At 43.1% G+C, this 22,630-nt stretch overlaps 2 long non-coding RNA genes across 2 annotated transcripts in view; one reads left to right on the plus strand and one right to left on the minus strand.

The window, feature by feature from the left end:
- The first annotated feature begins 213 nt into the window (after nucleotides 1-213).
- Nucleotides 214-22,295, plus strand: LOC144297849 (uncharacterized). The gene is made up of 4 exons (XR_013364713.1): nucleotides 214-766; nucleotides 5,338-5,409; nucleotides 5,489-5,632; nucleotides 21,414-22,295. It is a non-coding gene; the product is annotated as an uncharacterized LOC144297849 (long non-coding RNA).
- Nucleotides 21,096-22,630, minus strand: part of LOC144297848 (uncharacterized) — a 35,687-nt gene continuing 34,152 nt past the window's right edge. The window contains exon 3 of the long non-coding RNA XR_013364711.1: nucleotides 21,096-21,486. This is a non-coding gene — a long non-coding RNA (uncharacterized LOC144297848). The remainder of the gene's footprint in view (nucleotides 21,487-22,630) is intronic.

A 22,630-nucleotide genomic window follows, 5' to 3' on the forward strand; every position in this document is an offset into this window, starting at 1 on the left:
CCCGGGATTGAATCCCACGTCGGGCTCCCTGCATGGAGCCTGCTTCTCCCTCTGCCTGTGTCTCTGCCTCTCTCTCTCTCTCTCTCTCTCTCTCTCTCTGTGACTATCATGAATAAATAAATAAAATCTTAAAAAAAAAAAAAAGATGGAAGAGGAACAGCAGTGGAGGGCCTATAGGACAGCCCTACTGCAAGCATCTTTATATACCTTGTCTCATTCTTTCCTAAAATAACTCTTCAAAATAGATATTATCATCACCATTTTATTGATGAGTATATTACGTCCTGAAAGGTGAAGTAACTCATTCAGGACTGCATGGCTATTTCAGTGCAGTTCCTGGGGCACTTGAGTCCAGTCCTGAATTCTTCCCACTACCGCCAAGGAGGCTAAAGCCACTCGTGCAGGATCTCGAATGCTGGCAACTATCACTTTTAAGTAGAGCAGTTGGGAATGGGAGTCTGAACTGGTGATGGCCGGAGAAAGAAAAGAAGAGACTTAATTCTAGACATACTGTTGAGTTAAACCAATAGGTCAGTGGTTCTCAAAGTGTTTCCAGGCCAGCAGTATTAGCATCTCCTGGGAACTTACTAGAAATACAAATCCAACTACCAAATTGGAAATTTTCGTGGTGGGGTCCAGAAATCTCTGTGTTAACAAGATCTCCAGGGGATTTTGACATGTATTCATGTTTGAATGATTCTGTCATAGACCATATCGATGAGCTGGATTTGAGAAGTTGGGAGTGGAGTCATGGATGCAGATTAAGGTTAGATGTATAATCAGTCTCTAAACTATTTGTATTCCTATGGCAGTCTCTTCTCCCCACAACCCCTGGCAGCCACCATTCTGTTTTCTGTATCTGTGAAGTTGACTATTCCAGGTACCTCACATAAGAAGAATCATACAGTGCGTGTCTTCTCATGATGAGCTTATTTTGCTTAGCACAATAGTCTCAAAACTCATCCATATTGTGACATGTGTCAGAATTTCCTTTCCTTTCAAGGCTGAATACTATTCCATTGTATGTATATACCACACTTTGTTTATCCATTCACCTGCCAGCAGACACTTGGGTTATTTCTACCTTTTGGCTATTGTGAATAAACCTACTATGGATATGCCTGTACCAATATCTCTTCAAGACCCTGCTTTCAATTTTTTTGGGTAGGGGGGAGGAGCAAGATGGCGGAGGAGTAGGGTCTCCAAATCACCTGTCTCCACCAAACTACCTAGAAAACCTTCAAATTATCCTGAAAATCTATGAATTCGGCCTGAGATTTAAAGAGAGACCAGCTGGAATGCTACAGTGAGAAGAGTTCGCGCATCTATCAAGGTAGGAAGACGGGAAAAGAGAAATAAAGGAACAAAGGCCTCCAAGGGGGAGGGGCCCCGCGAGGAGCCGGGCTGAGGCCGGGGCGAGTGTCCCCAGGACAGGAGAGCCCCGTCCCGGAGGAGCAGGAGCTGCACCGACCTTCCGGGGGGAAAGGGGCTCGCGGGGAGTTGGAGTAGGACCAGGAGGGCGAGGATGCCCTTGGGCTCCCGGGGACAGTAACAGCAACTGCGCGCCCAGGAGAGTGCGCCGAGCTCCCTAAGGGCTGCGGCGCGCACGGCGGGACCCGGCGGGACCCGGAGCAGCTGAAGGGGCTCGGGGGCGGCTCCGCGGAGGGGGCTGCGCGGCCCCGGGAGCAGCTCGGAGGGGCTCGGGCAGAGGAAGAGGCTCCGTGCGGAGGGGGCTGCGCGGTTCCAGGAGCAGCTCGGAGGGGCTCGGGGGCGGCTCCGCGGAGGGGGCTGCGCGGCCCGGGAGCGCGAATCCAACAGCGCAGGCTCCGGAGCACAGGGCGCCGGGACACAGCCCAGGATCCGGCCTCCCCCGGGACAGGCAGAGGCCGGGAGGGCCCAGGACAGCAAGGACGCTCCTGCCCCAGCTGAGCACATCAGCGGCCCCGCCCCGGAGCCTCCAGGCCCTGCAGACGGAGTTCCTGCCGGAGCTGAATCCTGGTTTCCAGAGCTGCCCCGCCACTGGGGCTGTTCCTCCTGCGGCCTCACGGGGTAAACAACCCCCACCGAGCCCTGCACCAGGCAGGGGCACAGCAGCTCCCCCAACTGCTAACACCTGAAAATCAGCACAACAGGCCCCTCCCCCAGAACACCAGCTAGACTGACAACTTCCAGGGGAAGCCAAGGGACTTAAAGAACACAGAATCAGAAGATACTCCCCGGTGGTTCTTTTTTTGTTTGTTTGTTTTTGTTTTTGTTTTTGTTTTGTTTTGCTTTTTGATTTGTTTCCTTCCCCCACCCCCTTTTTTTCTCCTTTCTTTTTCTTTCTCTTTTTCTTCTTTTTTTTTTCGTTTTTTTTTTCTTTTTCTTCCCTTTTTTTTTCTCTTTCTCTTTTCTTTCCTTCTTTCTCTCCTCTCTTTTTCTCTTTTTCCCAATACAACTTGCTTTTGGCCACTCTGCACTGAGCAAAATGACTAGAAGGAAAACCTCACCTCAAAAGAAAGAATCAGAAACAGTCCTCTCTCCCACAGAGTTACAAAATCTGGATTACAATTCAATGTCAGAAAGCCAATTCAGAAGCACTATTATACAGCTACTGGTGGCTCTAGAAAAAAGTATAAAGGACTCAAGAGACTTCATGACTGCAGAATTTAGAGCTAATCAGGCAGAAATTAAAAACCAATTGAATGAGATGCAATCCAAACTAGAAGTCCTAACGACGAGGGTTAACGAGGTGGAAGAACGAGTGAGTGACCTAGAAGACAAGTTGACAGCAAAGAGGGAAACTGAGGAAAAAAGAGACAAACAATTAAAAGACCATGAAGATAGATTAAGGGAAATAAACGACAGCCTGAGGAAGAAAAACCTACGTTTAATTGGGGTTCCCGAGGGCGCCGAAAGGGACAGAGGGCCAGAATATGTATTTGAACAAATTCTAGCTGAAAACTTTCCTAATCTGGGAAGGGAAACAGGCATTCAGATCCAGGAAATAGAGAGATCCCCCCCTAAAATCAATAAAAACCGTTCAACACCTCGACATTTAATTGTGAAGCTTGCAAATTCCAAAGATAAGGAGAAGATCCTTAAAGCAGCAAGAGACAAGAAATCCCTGACTTTTATGGGGAGGAGTATTAGGGTAACAGCAGACCTCTCCACAGAGACCTGGCAGGCCAGAAAGGGCTGGCAGGATATATTCAGGGTCCTAAATGAAAAGAACATGCAACCAAGAATACTTTATCCAGCAAGGCTCTCATTCAAAATGGAAGGAGAGATAAAGAGCTTCCAAGACAGGCAGCAACTAAAAGAATATGTGACCTCCAAACCAGCTCTGCAAGAAATTTTAAGGGGGCCTCTTAAAATTCCCCTTTAAGAAGAAGTTCAGTGGAACAGTCCACAAAAACAAAGACTGAATAGATATCATGATGACACTAAACTCATATCTCTCAATAGTAACTCTGAATGTGAACGGGCTTAATGACCCCATCAAAAGGCGCAGGGTTTCAGACTGGATAAAAAAGCAGGACCCATCTATTTGCTGTCTACAAGAGACTCATTTTAGACAGAAGGACACCTACAGCCTGAAAATAAAAGGTTGGAGAACCATTTACCATTCGAATGGTCCTCAAAAGAAAGCAGGGGTAGCCATCCTTATATCAGATAAACTAAAATTTACCCCAAAGACTGTAGTGAGAGATGAAGAGGGACACTATATCATACTTAAAGGATCTATTCAACAAGAGGACTTAACAATCCTCAATATATATGCTCCAAATGTGGGAGCTGCCAAATATATAAATCAATTATTAACCAAAGTGAAGAAATACTTAGATAATAATACACTTATACTTGGTGACTTCAATCTAGCTCTTTCTATACTCGATAGGTCTTCTAAGCAAAACATCTCCAAAGAAACGAGAGCTTTAAATGATACACTGGACCAGATGGATTTCACAGATATCTACAGAACTTTACATCCAAACTCAACTGAATACACATTCTTCTCAAGCGCACATGGAACTTTCTCCAGAATAGACCACATATTGGGTCACAAATCGGGTCTGAACCGATACCAAAAGATTGGGATTGTCCCCTGCATATTCTCGGACCATAATGCCTTGAAATTAGAACTAAATCACAACAAGAAGTTTGGAAGGACCTCAAACACATGGAGGTTAAGGACCATCCTGCTAAAAGATAAAAGGGTCAACCAGGAAATTAAGGAAGAATTAAAAAGATTCATGGAAACTAATGAGAATGAAGATACAACCGTTCAAAATCTTTGGGATGCAGCAAAAGCAGTCCTAAGGGGGAAATACATCGCAATACAAGCATCCATTCAAAAACTGGAAAGAACCCAAATACAAAAGCTAACCTTACACATAAAGGAGCTAGAGAAAAAACAGCAAATAGATCCTACACCCAAGAGAAGAAGGGAGCTAATAAAGATTCGAGCAGAACTCAACGAAATCGAGACCAGAAGAACTGTGGAACAGATCAACAGAACCAGGAGTTGGTTCTTTGAAAGAATTAATAAGATAGATAAACCATTAGCCAGCCTTATTAAAAAGAAGAGAGAGAAGACTCAAATTAATAAAATCATGAATGAGAAAGGAGAGATCACTACCAACACCAAGGAAATACAAACGATTTTAAAAACCTATTATGAACAGCTATACGTCAATTTTTTTGGGTATATACCCAGAAGTGGACTACGTGGATCATATGGTCATTTTCTTTTTAAGGAACTGCTGTACTACTTTCCATAATGGTTGCAACATTTTGTGTTCCCAACAATACACAAGCGTTCCAATTTCTTCACATCCTTGCCGACACTTTTTCTTTCCTTTTCTTTCTTTTTTTTTTGACAGAGGCCATCTTAATGGATATGAAGTGGTATCTCATTGTGATTTTGATTTGCATTTCCCTAATGACTAGTGATGTTGAGTATTCTTTCATGTACTCATTGGCCATTTGTATATCTTCTTTGGAGAAATGTTTATTCAGGTCCTTGGCCCAATTTTGATTGGGTTCTCTGGAGAGTTCTCATTTTTAACCCTTTTTAAAGACAGTGATTGGAGAGGTCTGGAAGGGAACCCAGGTATCTGTATGTTATAGAAGCATCACAGATGTTCTGAAGCAAGTAAGATTTGAGAGCCACTGTGCATTGTGGCAAGAGCTTCACCTCTGACAACTTAATTAAACATGCACATGTTCATATGAATGATTCAAGCAAAAGTTTAGAACTCCCTCATGTTCAATTTCTCTCTATGTCAAATAAAGTCAATGGGATTTTTATGTTGGATCACGAATCATCTAATGCTCCTCCTTCTTTACCTTTAGACAATGGCAAAGAGGCTAACACTGGTCACAGTGGCCAAGAAAAATATGAAGAGGAAACGGAAACCTAACAAAGTAAGAGTTTTGGTTAGGGAGGAGGCTGAAGCTATTTGCCATAACAAAACAGTGAAATTCCTGTTCTTATTTTTCTCAGGATCCCATTCCATGAGCAAACAGAGCAGACATTAAGAGCCTCAGAGAGGAAATACCACACTCAAGATGCAACCAAGAAGAATTAGCCAGAATATGATTCTCAGAGACGGGCTCATCCACTGGATTTCACACAGGACCATGGATGGTGAGAAGCCTGGAGTCCAGAAGTGTCAGTCAGCCAGAGATATGTTGATTGCAAGTGGCAGAAGTGGGATGGGATGGCATGTTACCCACCAGACTTCCAGTTCTCCATGCTTTCAAGGAAAATGGGCTCTAGCAGCTCAAGGGCTGTCCTCCAACAAAGAGATGCAGATACTGGCTGTTGGGAATGAATGCACATGGGGATGGGTTTGTGTGAAAATGACAAGAGATTTTAGGGGACATCGGCAGAGTAGCTGATAGCAGGTGCTATACCCACTCACTCTCATTCAATCTTCAAAATATTGAAAAGTGTGATTTCCAATACAGTGCCTGTAGGATGAAGGGTCAGCTTTGACAGATGATTTGGTGTACATACTTATACAGTATGTATAATAGCATACTGTAGTAGTACAATTTTGATGGTTCATGAATGACAAAAATATTTTGTTGGTTCAATAACAAAAGAGAGTTTAAATGAGAATGGGCCTCGGTCACATAATTTGCACATAAAGCACCTTGAGTGCAAATTTAGCTCGTGATTCTGAGGGTTGGTGGGTGGCTCTACTGGGCTCGGCTGGCTTGGCTGATACCCGTTGGGCTCTTGCATATGTCTGTCTTGCATATGACTGTCTGGTAGAGGGATGGTAGACTATGGCCTTGCTCTCCAGTGTGATCACTGGCAGGTTACTCAGTCTTTTCTTCACATGTCTCTAGAAAGTAGGCTGCCTCAGGCTTCTCACATGGTGATCTCCAAATACACCAAGAGCATATGTGTTACATGCTTTTAAAATTTCTGCTTGTGTCACACTGATTAATGTTCATTGGCCAAAACAAATTAGACGAAGCAATGGACAACCTCACGTCTAGAGGGCACTTCCAAAAGGTGGACGTGGGTGCAGAGAGAAAAAGAATATGTGGCCATTTATTATCATATTTACTCAGTTATGTTTTGTGGGTGCTTGTGCTTATACTCAATGTCTCAGAAAACTTAACAGCTTTTCAAAGAAGTAGACAAAAGGGAAATGACTACATTCCTTTGTATAAAATTATTTATTTGAAGCCTTGAAATATAAGTGCTCTTTTAAAATTATAAATCCATGAATACATTGTCAGGATTTTGAGACCTAAATGCAGGTGATACACCTGGTAAAATGGCTTTGGACATTATAACCTCTCTAGATACATGAGTGTTTATACATTTCTGAGAAGGATAATAATTAACTCAGATCGTAGAATATGTTTTTCAGTATTCTTCTGTGTGTGTATGTTTGTGCGGGGCACATCTGGTCACAGTAAGTCCCTACCTTCAAAAGGGCTTTATATCCTTCCTTCCTTTTTTTTAACCTTTTTAAAAATTTACATTCAGTTTGCCAACATATAGTATAACACCCAGTGCTCATCCCATCAAGTGCCCTCCTCAGTGCCGGTCACCCAGTCACCCCATACCCCTCCCCACCCACCCCAACCTTCCATTTCTGCAATCCTTTGTTTGTTTCCCAGTGTTAGGAGGCTCTCATGGTTTGTCTCCCTCTCTAATTTTTCCCACTCAGTTTTATACCCTTCCTTAACATGGGTGGTCATGACACATTCAATTGTTCCTTTCCCCACATTTGACTCTTAAATCAGTTACAGGATTAACCAATTTGAGGATTACAATATTTATTTTTTATTTTAAAAATAATGGTAACCGGGGTACCTGGCTCAGTCAGTTAAGTGTCTTCCTTCAGCTCAGATCATGATCCCAGGGTCCTAGGATACAGTCCTGGGTTGGGCTCCTTGCTGAGCAGAGAGTCTGCTTCTCCCTCTGTCCCTCCCTCTGCTCATACTCTCTTTCTCTCTCTCTCTCAAATGAATAAATAAATAAAAATATTTAAAAAATAAAAATAAGTGGCCCAGCGGTTTAGCACTGGCTTCAATCCAGGACGTGATCCTGGAGACCCGGAATCAAGTCCCACATCGGGCTCCCTGCACCGAGCCTGCTTCTCCCTCTGCCTGTGTCTCTGCTAATCTCTCTCTGTGTCTGTCATGAATAAATAAATAAAATCTTTAAAAATAAATAAATAGATAAATAAATAAATAAATAAATAAATAAATAAAAATAAGGTAACATTTGGATTCAAACCTGATAAGGACTCTTTTCTCACTTGGAATTAGGTCCCCCTGTTTTCCACCCAAAAGGGTAGTTTGCAAGGCATTTATTTCCTTTTTCTCTTTACCTTGGGAACACATGAAGTGTTCACATTTTCTGTGCTTTGCTCATCACTGTGGCAAATCAGCATGGGACTGATTCTGTCAATGAATGAACCAGAGTCTGCACAACAAAATCATCTGAAGGCAATGTCACTCAACATTTGTGAACATTGCTTTGTTCACTTGGGTACACCTATATTCTTTTACCATGTGATTACTCCTAAAACAGTATTGTTATTTTTAGAGAGAGACAGAGAGAGCATGCGCAGGAAGTGGGGTAGGGACAGAGGGAGGAGAGAGAGAATCTTTAGCAGGTTCCACGCCCAGTGTGGAACCCAACATGGGGTTCAATCTCATCACCCTCAGACTGTGACCTGAGCCAAAGTGAAGAGTTGGATGCTTAACCGACTGAGCCACTCAGGCACACTGTAAAAAAGTTTTGATCAAAAAGTAATTGACACATTTCAACAAATGTGTGGCCAGCAACATTCAATAGGAAAGTAACCTAAAAAAAGATGCTTGTGATCCCAAAGCAGACTGAGTAATAAGGATCTTTTCCTTTCTCTCTGCACAAATATTTTTTAAGTCTCTTCTTGAAGTGCAGCAGTGTTCCGGAACCTTCACCATAGTTTCTGCAAATCTACTCTTGTCCAAAACTGGGCATATGGTTTTTATACGAGACACCACCCCTCTTTCCTCCCACCACAACCCTCGGGATCTACCTTTTCCATTTTGTTTCTTTGTTGAATGTGCCAGTGATGGAACCTATGTCCAGAAAGGGATGCTTTCAGTTTTGAATAGTCTGTGTCAGAATCTGTTCTGGTTGCCCGGCCTCAGCAAATAGGATCCCAGGGTGGGGAAGACCCAGGCCACCTGCCTACAGTGACATAACTACTCCACGGTAAATCAGCTTGGCTCTGCATCGGGCAGGACTCCACCTGGTTCCATAAAGACGGCACGTCCGCAAGACCCTGCCTACTCTTAAAGACTCACTTGGGAAATAGGAAGAGGCCGGAAGCCATGACAGGCAAGGGAACTTGGACTCTCCAGCCCTCACACTGTCCTAGCAGAAATGCTGTGAGCTGAAGACTGCAGCCGGTGACAGACAGCTCCTTATTTGTAAGTAGTTAATGTTTCTTAGCAAGCACTTCTGAAAGAAATTGGTATGTAATGACAGCACTCACTGGAAAACAGGCCGATTAGAAAATGCACTAACTTATCTGGTATTCATTTGAAAAGTAAATGGATGCACAGCAAGGTGAGAGTTCACTATCAATTCAAATATTTTCCCATAACAGGCTCTCGCACTCCTGCTTTAATTCAAGCAGAAACACAAGTATGAATAATCAAACTAGATGACGCTCATCAAGAACCTTTGTGCCTTGTACCATTTCAAATGGTCATTGAAGCTTAATGGCAAAAAATTTACATTCTTCCTTTAATTTGTATTCTATTCCTTCCTTCTGAGTGATGTGATTGTGGCTTGCTGCTGCCTGCTGTATTATTTTGATGCAAATGCCGTGTTGTGTGTGCCTGAGTCCAATTTCCTGGCCTTTGCTAGGAAGAGGAGTGACTTCGAAAATAGTTCAGAATCAGGGTTATTTAAAGAGTTTATAACTACTGCTTCTAATGAGTGAAGCAGTACAGTTGACGAGCCCACCGTTTGGAGGCACCCTCATGGCTCTAGGTTAACAGATGCGGGGGAAACAAAATAAAAATCAACAGGAAAATCACTGTTTACTCGTCGTCTCCCTTTCCCCAGCCTCAGTACAGACTTTACTCCGATGGCCTGGCCGTCTACAAAAGAATCACAGAATTTGTAATTCAAGCCAAACCGCCTTTCCTGCGCCTTCCCCTCGCTGGGGGAGGACGGCTTTGTTGCCACACAGGGGTGCTGGCCAACGCCGCAAACGCTGGGCCCCCAGGGCCGTGCGCAATGTAATGTATGCACGAACTCATTTATGATCCTGTGACTAATTTCCATTTCTTGTGCTTAGAGTTGCCGGGCTAATTACAGGGATGTTTCCCTAACTTTAGTAATCACGCTCTGAGCCTTCGCCAGGCGACGGAGCAAACGAGCGAGGGCGGACTGCGCGGCGCTGGGAGCGGGGCGCGCCGGGGCGAGAGGGGCCCGCGCCCGCCACGCAGGGCCCGCGTCGCTGATCACAAGCCTCGCCGGCTTTGACCAGCGCCCACGGGCTGCAGCGGAAGCATCTGGAGACCTGTTTGATGGCACGCCCCGTAGTTAGATGGACTGGCTTAATTAGGAGAAGTTTCGGGGCAGAGGGAAGCTGGCGGGGCCGCGCGGCGATCTGACGGTTTGCAGCCTCCTCCCCTCCCCGGAGGTGCGAGCGCAAGGCTCGGCCCACGCGGGGGCGTCTGTGCCTCCAAAGCGGCCCCTGCTCGGGCGGGGGCACCCAGAGGCCTGCCCCTCTGCCGCAGCCTGTCCAAAACGATGGCGATGGCGGTCACGCTCTTCAGCTGCCCCCTGGCCCCCCGCGCCGCCCTGGGAGGCAGACAGGAGGGCAGCTCAGATGCGGTGGCCCCGGGCGGCGCTTGCAGCCAGTGAGGCTGGGACCGGGCTGGAGGACTGAGGACCGTGGATATTTCCCTGATGTGGGGGCCAACATCCAGCACATAATTCGAGGTTCCAAGCATACACGTAGCTATTTAGAAACCTAAATGACCCGATTCCATCAGTTCGAGTTTTCAGGCAAACTTAGAAACTCTGGCCTTGACCACGTCTAATTAGGCTCCCCAGGGAGGGCAGAGGGATGAGGCCAGGGCTGGAGCCGTAGGTACCACACACATCTGGGAGCATCTACCACTATCAGGTGGGTCTTCTGATAATCAGACGCCACAGTGGCCAGAAGGAGAAAGGAAGCACAACAGTCACTAGTGCAAACTCACCAGGTTTCATTTGCTCTCATTCTAGAGACTTCTCTCCTCCCACAACTGGAGGCAGCAAGGGAGAAGCTGAAGGTGTATGTGAATGCATGTGTGTGTGTGTGTGTGTGTGCATGTGGGGGGGGGGAGAGAGAAAGAGAGAGAGAGAGAGAGCAGTGCGTGTGTGTGAGTTGTTCTCAGCTGGGCGATTTTTGCTTTCTGGAACACCAAGGCTATTTATTTTTGACATCAGGAAACATAAAAAGATTGCAATAATCTGTTCCCACTTTACCAAATTAAAATGGTTCCCTCTGCTTTATAGAGATGAGGTGATTTGTACATCAGGCATTCAAGATATAAAAAATGATCTGTCCCCTAAATATCTCATTAGATATCAACATTTGATGAAATGCACTTCAAGCCACTCATGATATCAATTTTAAACTAAGCCAACCAGGTAACCTGCATCAAAACAGACCATGCTGAGGACAATACTGTTGAATTTTTAATGTACCATTGGAAAACATTAACAGCCTTTATTTTGAAATTCTAAAAATGGATTTCAAATGCATTTGAAAGGACTTCTTCAACATAATGATGAAACTTACTTCAGAACTACTGCCAAATCCCTATTTAAAGGTTCTTCCCAGTTAAAGAATTAACATTTCAGAGGATATCACCTTCAGTTAAATAAAAAGAAAAAAAAATGAGGAGAGAAAATTTGGAGGAATGCACCAGGACTCAGACACCAAACAGGACATTTGTAGGGTAAATATTCCTGCCAGTATGGCTCCCCAGTCAACCAGAAAGAAGAGGCATGAGCAAATCCCAAACGTTGTGGTGAATTAGCCCAGGCTGAGCCTAGAATCCCAGTCAGCCATGACAGAATGAAGGGTTCCTTACTGATGGGTGTGTTTCCCCTGAGAGCAGCCCTCACTGAAAAAAAAAGTCCTCCTTTTATCCATTCAAGTGAGGCTGATGTGCTTGCTCATGTGATGTGGAAGAAAGGAAAGCAACAAGAAATGTAATTATTTTGCCACATTCTTTTTAAAAAGGTTGTTGTTCCTACTTAATGCAAAGTGGTTTACACTGCCATTATGAAAGGAGTCCGCTGTCCTTGGTCTTTAAACTGTGAGCACTCTGAAGATTCAATGCCAGCCACAATGGCCAGTTACTAATAGTTTGATGACAAACTGCACGGAGAGCTCATTTCAGACCTGTGAGAAACACAGACCTTTCCCTGTTCTTCCCTTCCAGCATTCTTGGTGCCTTACATTTTCACTCCATTTTGTGAGGAAAACCTTGTTTTTACCTCGAAAGAAAGAGAAAACATTTTGGAGGGTCTCTGCCCCTCAGTCATCCCTGGCTTCCTCCCCCAGTGATTTTTACTTAATTGAAAGCTCCATGGTACATGACTCCAATTGTGTAATTCCTCTGAAACCAGTTCTGGACAGTCGGACCTCTGAGTCACACCACCCTGCCTGTTGGGAGAGTCGTTGCAGGTGCCTGTTAATTACCGTGTGAGCAGTTGCTGGTTCTGGGAGAAGCGTGCCCATTTCTCTCCCCATCCCATTTTGTGTTGAAGATGGTTTGATGCTAAGGGGTGGACACCTCAGAACCCCCAAACTCTGCTCCTTTTTGACCCAGCCTGCAGCTGCAGAAGGGGCCCAGATGTTCCCCAACAAAATGTCATTTGTGAGTAGGAGATCAAAAGCCCTCTGATAACTCACCGGCCTTCTCATGCTCCTTGTGGCATCCCGAGGAAGAAAAGGATCAAAGTCAGAAATAGAGGCCATATCACTGATGAATAATTTACATGCACAGTAGGTGGGAGTGAGTTTGTACATGAAGGTCCTTTTGAAGAGGAAAGAAATTGCTGCCTTTCCAGCAAACATTGACTTTGAGAGAAGCCAATGAGAGAAACCCTTTCCACGGGAGGGTTTGGCTTTGCTCTGACCATGACCACGGTGCTCTAAGAGTCACATGTGTGCACGAGGGCCGGACTTGCGGGCTGCAGAGGCTTTTAAAACACATGTTTGTTCATCCAGTGCCTAAGTGGTAGAAGAGCCCAAACTCTGTATCAGAGTTTATAACTCGAGCCAGAAGCCTGAGTTGAAAGAATTTCCACATGCCCTGGTTTTGCTTATCATGAAAACTACCTTCCCCTACTGTGTCCTCTCTCATCTCTAGGGGTTCTAATAAAGTTATGTGAAATTAAAGACAGGCTTAAAACTCCGAATCAGAAGAATCACACCAGATTTTCCTGCAGAGCAATAATTATATTTGGAACAAAGGTGCCTTTAGGTATATGTGTATCTGGATTAAGTGAGGCTGCTGGTATTCTACTAATGGAAATGTCGTCTTTCTTTTCAGGATGTAGGCATAAGAACTGGCTTTTGAAAGCAGCCAAATTCATGTTTGTGAAAGGAAAAAAAAAACGCAGAAAGAAATAAAGATTTATTTAGCTTTTTATTTAGGACCAAGTATGTTGTTCTCCCCATCTATCTTAATTTTAGATGCTGACATCATTCGTGCATTTTAAATTATTAATCACTTCCTTAAAATAATCTCAACACTCAGCTACAATAAAATAGATTTCTTTCAAAGCCCCTTACTTAAATGTGCTCAGTGCTACTTTCTGTATCATGCAGGTCAATTTAATTCAGTTCAGCTCTATCTGCCCAGCCAAACAATTGCTTTTCAGTCTCTGGAGAGTGTGGTGAAAGCAGCCAAGAATACCCATCTGGAGATGGCCTTGGACACTTTTGCTCATAAAAACTTGACACACTAAGTCCCACTCTTTATTAATGTCTTGTCAAAGAGATAGTCAAGATGTCTGAAAAAAGTCAATGTCATATAAATCATGATTAATGATTCAGCAATGAATGAGATGACAAGTGGGAGAATGGAACATTTTAAGAATGATACCAGGACACCTAGTTTACAAGTAGCCCTTCTTGGAAGAGTTGCACCTCTTCACCTGCAGCCTGCTTTTCTCTGTAGCTCCAGACCAGGTGAATTACCTGTGGAGCCGATGGTTTAATAATACTGCATGAATGATCTTTATCTCTGTGTCTGTCTACCCATACCTCTGCTCATGTCTTGATTCCCTGCCTCCCTTTTACCTTTATGGCCTCACTACTTGTTTTTTCTTGCAAGGTGTCTTAATTTTCAGTTCTCTGGAAACAGATCGGAGATTTTGAGTGCAAGTAGTTTATTTGAAGAGTTTCTTCAGAAAGTACAGGTAGAGAAGAATAGAAGAGAAACTAACATGTTTGCATTAATAAGCAGGTTGCAGGTATGGGCTTCTGGGGCTCAATCCTGCTGGACATCAGGGAAGTGATGTGGAACACATCTCACAGTTGTCCTATCTGAGGGACAGGGAAGCCAGAGTATGTATGCATCAACTCTTGTTTGGCATTGGTTGAGGGGTCAAGTACACCCCTTCAGCCAGTGAAAACCCCCTCTAAGTTTGCTGACTTGCAAACTGGGAATGGTGCATGCCAAGAGGAAATGGAAGGAGCACTGTTTCTGCTAATCAAGGTAGGGTGAAATCACTCAGTGCCAAGACATTCCTCCAAAGGCCTGGCTTCTAGCCTGATTCTGGAGCTAGCAGATTGGTGCATGATGTCTTCAAGTCATCACCTCCTTGAGCCTGTGTTGTGTGAAATTGACTAAAACTCTCCCTGGGGTACTATAAGCTCCAGCTGGAATCCACGGTGGCTTTCTCCACCCTAATGTACTGCTCTAAGGACTTCTTCCAGTTTGCCCATCATAGCTATTACCCCACAATCACTGTGAGGCAATGTTCTGGACTTCATGCCCATCTCTTGCTCTAGAAGACAGTTGGTTGGATCAGGGTGCCTGATCTTAGGCAACCAAATACGAAAGTCGGTTAGAAACAGTTTGAGGCTTGACTTGAAAAGACATGCTAGGCCAATCTGAGTGCCTCTTTCAAGGATCTGAGCTAAGAAGCAGAGGATATGTGCCCATGAGTGATGGGAACAGCAGCTGGAAGGTCACAAGGTAGAACTTTAGATGTAAAGAGCAAGATAGGATCAAGGTCAATGAGGTCATTGACCCAATGCTATTATACCCTCAGTGCCTAGCATAGAGTAGGTTCTCAATAAACATTTGTTGAGTAAATGAATAAATTAATTGTGTAGACTGAAGTAATAAGATGTAGCAATGGTGAGTAACCAAAGGAAACCAGTTGGAGACAGAATAGTCAGAAGAGGAATTCACTCATGGCAAGCTCTATAATGAAGATAAAAATGGTTAGCCTATCATATGAAGCACCCAAGAAAGCAGAAGCATGGAGACCTTAAGTGACCTTCCCAGGATGATACAGCTAGTGCCAGGTGGAACAAGAGTTTGGACCAGACTGGGTGCTCAGGAAAGCCTGTTGCTAGCACTGTTTCACCTCTGCTAAAAGCCCAAGGCCTCCTTGCATCTAGAACAGGTCTCAAAGTCAACTGCCATGAGGCCCAATGATATTTCCACATCTGGCCATAGATTTTTATTTGACTATATCCTTCTGCTGCTCCATACTGGTACTTATAAACATTTGTCCTCCTTGTCTCTCTGACTAGAGACAACTTCAGTGGCTTTGTAATCAAAGAGCAAAATTCAAAAACAGAAAAATAGATAACACTGAACATGTAGTCCCTGAAACTGTCTTCCAGATGTTTGCCTGTGGTCTGGCCTGGTGCCTTATGGGTACCAACTGGGTGCAGTACTGCTGCCAGAGAGCATTTGCAGAACAAATTCTAGTCACCAGGAACCAAGTTATTCATCTATCTTAGGTGTGCTGGTTATCTTTTGCTGCATAACAAACCACTCTGAGTCTTAGAGGCCCACAAACAACGACGACATTCATTTTGCTCATGAATCTATGGTTTGAGCAGGCGTGGCAGGTGTAAGGGGTAGAATAGTGTTCCATTAAATAAATTCATGTTGAGGTCCTAACCCCAGTATCTTAGAATATGAGGGTATTTGGAGACAGGGTCTTTATAGAGGTGATTAATTTAAAACAAGGTCATTCAGGTAGACACTTATGCAATGTGACAGGTGTCCTTATAGGAAGAAAAAATTTGGATCCAGGTGTGAGAGGGGAGGGGAGACCATGTGACCTCCAGACAAGGAGAAAGGCCTGGTATAGACACTTTCTTCCAACCCTCAGAAAGTACCAACTCTGCCAACACCTTGATCTCTGACCTCTAGCCTCCAGAACTGTGTGAAAACAAATCTTGTTTAAACCACTTAGTCTGTGGTACTTTGTTATGATCACCCTAGCATACTAATATAGCAGGGCAGGGATTGCTTATCCATGCTCTATGTGGTGTTAATTGGGCAAGCTTGAAGGGTGGGGGCTGAATTCACCCAAAGTCTCTTCACTCATATGTCTGATGGTTGGTGCTGGCTGTTGGCTAGACATTAGCTGGGTCTGTCAACTGGAACACCTCCATGTGGCCTCTCCACATGATGGGGCTTTCTCAAAACATCAAAATGTCTGAGTTCTGAGGGTAGAACCAGCCAGGTGGAAGCTGCTCCTTTTAAGACCTTACTCAGAAGTCACTCATCAACACTTCTGCCTCATTTTATCCATTAGCAATGAGTCATAAAGATCAGTTCATATTCCATAGGAGGGGAATTAAAATCCCTACCTTTTGATGGGATGAGAGTCAAAAACTTGCAGATGTATTTTCAAATCACCACATCAGGAAAACCAGTCAACATCCTTGTTTGAACAAAGGCCTTGGCAGACTGTAAGTCACACCAGCTTGGACTCCTATCATAATGTTTTCTACTTTATTCACATGAGTACAGTTTGCAGAAATGACACACTCCAAATGTGTGCATAGGGGAGTCATTTGTATGTGGTCAGCAGAATCTAGTGAACTGGACATTGCCAGATATTTAAAGCTAATACAAAACAAAGTATAAAAACTTCAGCACTGTCTATTTATGGAATAGAGGTTACCCTAAGCTGCCCTATTTGAACCAATGGGCCACAGGAAATTTCAGCAGGCAGAAATTGGCAGTATCCTGACCCCACCCCATGGGACTGGTTGTTTATTTCCATTGTCATAACTTGACAACTAAATCAAAGGTTGAAGTAGATATGGCATTTGATAGCCAATATGGATAATGACTAATAATATTTCACTAAGGTTTCATGCATTGAAGAAAAGTTTGTGAGTATGCGATAACATGTCAGAGTAGGGAACTGGAATCTGAGTGTGCAAGGAGACAAACTGGGGTATGTGTAACTCGCCACTAGAAAGCTTCTGTCTCTGACTTCACAGTAATAAGGAAGCCTTTGATTAGGGAAGGAAATAGGACTTCTCTCCTCTCTACTTGGGAACATCAGCTACCTCTCCATCTTTTCTCCAACCTTTCTCACAACTGTAGTCCAAGTCAGCCAGTTGGATAGTTGGAGATTACTCCACGAAAGCTGTGGATGTTTCCATTACCAACCCAAAGTCTTCTTTTCTACGACAGGAAGACTGAAAGCTGCTATTCCCCAAGAGAGGGCTCCTACTTATTCTTCCATTAGGGGCACCTGCTCATGTCTGCAAATCACCGGGACACCCCATCACTCTCGGGAAGCATAAATATTAATGAATGTGTGGTCCAGGCATTGAGGGCCACATAGCACTTATTATAAGAGAGGAGAATGCAGCAAGCCTGTGGAAAGCATCATTAGTGAGGCACGTGGTGGATGCATTAAGCAGTGTCTTCACCACAGAGATAGATGGCTGGGGAGGGTGAACTTGAGAAGTGAGAGCATCACAGGAATTCAACTGGCATCAGACTCATAATTCCCAGTTGCAAAAAGCCCTTTCATCTGGTCCAAGTCTGACTCCTCTGATTAACCTAGTAGTGATGTAAAAATGGTGGCATCTTCACTCTAATCTGAGTTTGAACTCCATCCAAATTAGCAAAAAGGACAAAGGATGGAGGGAATACAATCCATCATCAATGAAGTAGGAATCTGAAACAGTATCACACCCCAGAGTATGAATCATTGCTGGCAAATGCCAAGAAATCGAGGCTGAGATGAGGGAGTAAGCTGACAGCTAATACACGCTGCCTCAAACTCTGATAAGGATATGTATTTCTTCAAAAGTATTTGTCAACATCAAGAAGAACATATCCAAGGATTTTTAGAGTGTTGAGATCCAGTTTCATGGGCAGCCCAGGAAAGAGGTAGGGAATGCTCTTATCTCTATGAAAAGATATCCACTGCTTTTAGTGAGGTCAGGGATGGAATTTAGCTAAAAAATGAATTTGTACCCTGATAGTCTGTTTCTGTTGCCTGTGACCAAGGGTTCCACTCAAAAAACAAAACAACACAATACAAATCCAAGAGAGGAAGCTAGGGGAATGGTGCGGAATGGACAGCCAGAACCCTATCACAGCCCAGATGGCATGCACCCTAAAGAGCTTACTATGAGCAACGCTGGTCCAGGAACACAGACTTGGGGAAAGATGTGCCCTTAGGGTAAGGAAATTAAAGCTACAGGAAATAAGTACCAGAAAATAAAGACAAAAAGAGAGACCGTGTATAGGCTTGAGATCATCGCATGAAATGAAATGGAAAAGTTGATTATAAATAATTAATACAAAGAGGATGATAGATATTGGAGATAAAGCAGACTCATGTATCCACAATTATGGTTTCTGAAGAAGAAAACAGGAAAACGGAGCAACATACTTAAGAATGTAATAGAAGAAAATTTTACTAAAATAAGGAAACATTGAAAGAAAAATATGTTCTAGGGACGCCTGGGTGGCTCAGTGGTTGAGTATCTGCCTTTGGCTCAGGGTGTGAACCTGGAGTCCCAGGATCGAGTCCTGCATTAGGAGCCTGTTTCTCCCTCTGCCTATGTCTCTGCCTCGTTCTTCACACCCTCTGTCTGTCTCTCATGAATAAATAAATAAAATCTAAAAAAAAAAAAGAAAAAAAAGAAAAAAGAAAAATACGTTCTAGAAAAAAAAAAGGATGTACAATGATCAACACTAAGTTATATCCTGGAGTAGCTATTGAACTGCAAGGTGAAAGAAAAAATTATAAAGACATCCAAGTAGAAATATTTCAACATTTAACACATGTTTTGAGTGTCCTCTATGTGTCAGACCTGTACTAGACTTTGAGGATTCCCCACAGAGGACAAGATAATCAAGGTTCCTGCCCTCGTGGACTTTTCTAGGGTAGGATTTGGGGTGGGTAGGTTGGAAAACAAAAAATAAATAAGTAAACAAATAAGATATTTAGTATAATCATTTCCACCCAAATAGGCCACCTATCCATATTTTGAACACTTGAGCTGTGTAAGTGTGTGGAGAGATGTCCAGAATGGTGTTTATCAAAAGTTGAAAACTGTGATTTCTAGAAAGGTTTTGCTTTTTTTCTTTTTGCTTTTATGGATCACTCAAAAATGAGCATGTGCTTAAAAAGTCTAAAAACATTATCCTAAAATTAACAAATAAAAGCATAGTGTTGGGCCCTTTGACTAGTGACTCCTTTCCATTCCTGACCTTCTTCGCCCTCTGTGGTCGACAAGATGGCTCAGTCTAGACGGTGAATAATTACATGTCTACAGATCATCTGACTGAGCTGGAGGCTAGGAAAAGAGATAAAACATCTGGTGTTGTAAGGATTCTGGGAATATGTTCTCTTGCCTGCTATCTTTTAACTTTTTAGGAATAAGACTTTTGAAGCCAAGCTCTCTGCCAAAGATGGGGTCAGAATTCAAGGATTAGGAATCACAATCCACCAATAACTGAGATCAGAAAACAAATACTGCCTCCTGCAAGCCAGCCAGCAAGGTGGGCTTGCAGAAGACTTTTTTATATTTCCTTACAATCATCACTGGCCTAGCTCTTCTAGGAAAACACTAAGTGTTTTGGCTATGGGAACTTGGTTTAAGGAGCAAATGGCTGATTTGTGGCATGCCTACTGTGTGACAGGTACATCATTTCTTTTAATCCTCATCAGAACACTATGGAATAGGTATACCATTTCATACCTTTCAGGTTCACTGAGGAAGTGTGGAGAGGGTAAATAAGTCACCCAAAGCCACACAACTACTGAGCAGCAGAGTCAAGAATCAGGTCTGTCGGGGATCCCTGGGTGGCTCAGTGGTTTAGCGCCTGCCTTCGGCCCAGGGCATGATCCTGGAGTCCAGGGATCAAGTCCCATGTCAGGCTCCCTACATGGAGCCTGTTTATCCCTCTGCCTGTGTCTCTGCCTCTCACTCTCTGTGTCTCTCATGAATAAATAAATAAATCTTAAAAAAAAAAAAAAAAAAGAATCAGGTCTGTCTGGGAAATAAGCATCTCTTCACACTGAAGGGCTTCCAGACAAGACTCCTGCCCACAAAGGGAGGGGTTTGCTAGGCATTCAAATCCTTCTGGTTTTAGGAGTCAAACCAATTTTAAAGCTACAGGGAGTGGGAAGAACAAAGATTTTGGTTGGTGTTCCTAGTATCCCTTATAACTGATCTTGTAACACAGGAGCCAACGACTTAGGGGATCCGTCATGGCTTGAGTCAGTTTGCAAGGAGCCAGAAGACCACAAGACAGGAAAACAGCAGACTGTCATTGCATATCTCCATATGTCATCCTGCAGATGCCCAGATTCAAATGCTGAGTGAGGAACTCTGGCAGGATTTGTAATAACAAAAACTGGAAACAAGCCTAAGTGTGCATCAGAAAGGGAATTGTTAAATAAATTATAGTCATACCTAAATTGTAGTCATGGAAAAGAATAACATCAAGCCTTTTATACTGGTATAGAAAGGTCTCCAGGACATTTAGATAAGTTAAAACACCAAGATGCAGACCAGTGTATTTTTATGCTCTTATTGACATAAATATATATATATATATATAAAGATATAGATATAAATATAGATATAGATATAGATATAGATATTAGGGCACCTGGGTGGCTCAGTTGGTTAAGCATCTGCCTTCAGCTCAGGTCATGATCCCAGGGTCCTGGGATCCAGCCCCACATTGGTCTCCCTGCCCAACAGGGAGCCTGCTTCTCCCGCTTCTGTTCTGCCTGCTTGTTCTCTCTCTCTCTGTCAAATAAGTAAATAAAATCTTTTTTAAAAAGGTAGATTATATGATAGGACAATCCTGTTTTTGTAGGTCAAAACATTTCAACAGTGGCAATTTAATATGCTTCAATCTACAATGTATGTGTAACAGACATACACATGTTCGCTAGTACATAAGAAACTAGTAATAAGATAGCATTCTGGGCAAGTGACTGGGGGCTAGAGGTCTGGGATAAAGAGGACAGGCAATTTACTACCAAGAGCAAGTATTACTTTAATAAAATAATAATGAAAAAAAAAAGAAATATACTTAACACCTTAAATTTGAGGTTATAGGTTTCCCAATTTATGACAAATTCTTGATCCAAATATTAAAAAACTTGAGTTAGACTTTTCATTTCATCAAAATCTAATGTGAGAGACAGAGCATGCTTACTTTTTTATTTTGAGAACACTTTAAGCAAGAAAGATCCTTTAACCAGCACAAAGCCCCACTATGCTGGTGAGAAGATGGATTGGAGATGGGAACACAGGTTTAGAAAGGGGAAACCAATTCTGTATACAGTCTTCTTTCTCCTGTTGTTGTTTCCTGCCCATGGTACAAAGTTCTTCCAACCCTCTGCTTTTTTCTTTCAGGAGAAGAAGATAATGATGCAAGATGACCATCAGAAGAGGTAACACTAACCATGATGCCCAATCAGATCTTCACCTAGTTGGGTCAGAGAAATAATATGGTTTAAATTCAGTGATTTTGTTGGGTCACAAAGATGACGTCAGCTGGGGTCAAATGGCTCTGGCTCAGTTATATCAATTGTGCAAAGGCAGCCCTTGAAAATGCTTGTCTGGGCATCAGAATGGGGCTGGAATACTTTAATGTAAACTAAGATGGTCTCAGACAAATAGTTATTTTCACACAGAATTTTAGCCCCAGGAAGGATAATAACTGCAGTGGATTCATCCCAGTAATGGGCCCAGTTTGTTCATGCCTCCTGCTTACATGCTTTTTGGTAGTTTTTATCACACTGACTCTAGGCTTGGTCATGGAACTTATTCCGGCCAATGGGGCAGGAGCAATGGTGATATAAGCAGGAACAAGAAGAGTACTTGAGCCCTGGCCCTCTCACTGCTCTTGAGGTCCTGCTGAGCTGCCATATTGAATAAGACTGCTGGAAGTTGAGAAAACACATGAGCTGAGCTGAGCCATTCCAGCTGAGCCATCTTACACCAGCCAGACCTTAGTGGACCTGGCAACTGACAACAGCTACAAGAGTGTGCCCAGCCAACATCAACTGTGTCTAGTCCAAAGAGGCAGAATCACCCAGCTAAGCCCAGCCAGATTGCCATTACTTAGGATAGTGACTAAATAAATGATGATTGTTTCAAGTCATTATATTCTGGAATGGTTTATTATATAGCAATGCCTGTCTGATATAACATTCTTGCTTTATAATACTTGATATAAAAATACCAAAAAAATACTTATTTTCAGTTATCTAGAAGTGACATTTTGTTAGTCCAACCAGCTCTTGAATATCTGAATAAATAGACAATAGGGACACAATGAAAAGTCAATGTTCATAGACAATCCCAAGTTCTACAGACTGTTGAAAAAGTTGGTGGTGATGGTTATACAATAGTGTGAATGTACTTAATGTCACTGAATTGTATACTTTTAAAAATGGTTGAAGTGGTAAAGTTTATGTTATATGTCTTTTACCACAATAAAAAAAGAAGAAAAATTATATCATCTGTTACTAGTTTCAACTTTATTCTTCCTTCTGGCCTGAATCAAGTTTTTAAAAAAGGACTCCTGTGGATTTGATCATACCCATCGCTCCTTTGCCAGGGGTGCT

Source organism: Canis aureus, chromosome 26 (assembly GCF_053574225.1).
Source record: "Canis aureus isolate CA01 chromosome 26, VMU_Caureus_v.1.0, whole genome shotgun sequence".
Lineage (NCBI taxonomy): Eukaryota > Metazoa > Chordata > Mammalia > Carnivora > Canidae > Canis > Canis aureus.